Source organism: Octopus bimaculoides, chromosome 1 (genome assembly GCF_001194135.2).
Source record: "Octopus bimaculoides isolate UCB-OBI-ISO-001 chromosome 1, ASM119413v2, whole genome shotgun sequence".
In the NCBI taxonomy this organism is placed as follows: Eukaryota; Metazoa; Mollusca; class Cephalopoda; order Octopoda; family Octopodidae; genus Octopus; species Octopus bimaculoides.
The window spans coordinates 71,978,111-71,980,245 of record NC_068981.1 but is presented as its reverse complement, the minus strand read 5'-3'; the positions used below and the strand labels follow the sequence as shown (position 1 = coordinate 71,980,245).

The 2,135-nt window shown below is 32.5% G+C and overlaps 1 protein-coding gene across 6 annotated transcripts in view; it reads left to right on the top strand.

Annotated features, from left to right (window-relative positions):
• The window catches only part of LOC106879036 (uncharacterized), a 231,431-nt gene that overhangs the window by 53,252 nt on the left and 176,044 nt on the right, over positions 1–2,135 (top strand). Inside the window, exon 1 of one of the 6 annotated variants that reach the window (XM_014928442.2) lies at positions 1,262–1,526. The exons of 4 other annotated variants lie outside the window; for them this stretch is intronic. The gene's annotated coding sequence lies outside the window, so the exon portion shown is untranslated. Of the gene's footprint in view, positions 1–1,261; positions 1,527–2,135 lie in introns of those variants that run through there. One more of the 6 variants, XM_052967417.1, reaches the window with a different exon arrangement.

Here is a 2,135-nt window from a genome sequence, read left to right as displayed (position 1 = left end):
GCCAGTCACATAACCTCCTTCCGACATAGGGACAAAAGTAAAGCTACAAAGTTGGCTAGCTACGTTTGGGCTTTGAAAGATAACGAAACACCGCATGTGATTAAATGGAAAGTAATTGAGAAATCTATACCTTATGTGAATGGATGAAATAAATGTAGACTTTGTTTGGCTGAAAGAGCACTGATCATGTTCAGATCTAAGATCCATAACTCTCTATTGAACTCCAGATCAGAAATTTTCAGTGGTTGCCTGCATATGTATAAATATATTCTGAAGAACTGGAAAATTCCGCCTATTCCTGACTGACTTGGTATCTCTCCAGCCTTATCATTTAAGGCCTAAGGGGGAGAGCACTTTTTTTCCTTTTGACATTTTAGCCTTGTTTCTGTTTTTTTGTTTTCTGTTGTTACTGTCTGCAGTTTCTATATGCTGCCATCTCAGTTTCATATCTATTCAATTTTTTCTTACATTATGGTATGTGATTTGCACCTGAAGAATATGTTCGAGTTCTCTCAACATATGAAACTATTAGTAGCACTTTAATACATGTATTGTGACCTTTATATAATAATATATATATATAAACATATATTTGTAAATGCATGCATGTATATATATATATATATATATATATATATATATATATATATACACACATATACATACACACACAACACATACACATGCACATGCACTCACACACACACACACACACATATCTCTCCAAGAGCAGAATAATACAGATTTGGTTAAAGTGCTTGTGGGTATATGTGTGCATGTGTCTGTGTAGATGCATATACATATGCATACACACATACACACACACTCACACACACAGAAAAACACACACACAGACCAGCACACACACACATATTTATTTGTTTTTCAGGGTAGATGTGGTTGTCCTTTTATAGCTGTTTTTTTCTACTTTCTTCCTTTCTACAACCAGCTTCCTTCCCTCTCATCCCCTGCCCTCAACACCAGCCCCAACTCCAGCCTCACACTTTTTGCAGCAGTCTTCTCTATTCCTTTCTTATTTCATCTTATGAATTTTCCTTTCACATTTGTCTTTACTTAACTTTTTCCCTGTCCACAGTTGTTACTTTTCGCTCTGCATCTCTCCCTTTCTCTCTATTTATCCTTCTACCCCTCTCTCTCTCTCTCTCTCTCTCTCTCTCTCTCTCCTTCCCTGTCTGTTTCCTAAGTTTCCACTCTCTTATTTTACTTTACTCTTTTCATGAATCTAACAGTAATTTCCTCTATAGTCTTTTTTCTTTTTCCTCTTTTTCTCCCTCACTCTCTCTCTCTCTCTGTTGCCCTTCTCCTTAACTGTGGTATGTCTCAACACTGGACTAGTATATTTGGCTGGCATTACATTACCATCAGTCAGCCACTAAGCTGAAACACTTACTTCCTCAATTATGGATTGCTTTACAAAGAACCTCAAGAATGAAGAATAACTATTTACATTTATAAACTCAGGGGAGAAAAACCTAAACACTACAATAAGACCCATACATTGAAAGGTATGATGCTATCTATTGCTTCTATTCCAGATTAAAACTTTATTTACAGAAAGACAAAAACATTATGAATGCAAAACATTCACAAAGTTCTATCACTATTTTGCAAAGGATATTGAATTATTTTCTGTATTGTTTTAGAAAGAATTCTTTAGACTATTTTTGGTATTGACAGGTATAAACATTTCCAAACAGAAACTACATGCATTTTACTCCATATGATCAAACAAAATATAGTAAACAATCTGTATAATTCAGAAAATATAATCAAGCTAAATTCTTTTATTAAACATGTTCTTTGATTTAAATAAACAGATTTAAAATAAGATTGTTTTTCATTCTGATATTGCTAAATATTTATCTTGAATTAAATTTAGTTTGATTAATTTGTAGAACATCAATACTTTATCCAATCCTCAATTCATTACAATTTGTTATGTACATTGTACCTCATACATTGTACATCATACAGTATAAAGTATTATGACTTTCATAAAAATTATATATACAGTGTATTAATATATCATGTTTGTGCTAATACATGTATGTTAATACATTTTATATAATATAAATAGGCAAATATGACCTTATATATATGTGTATGTATGTATG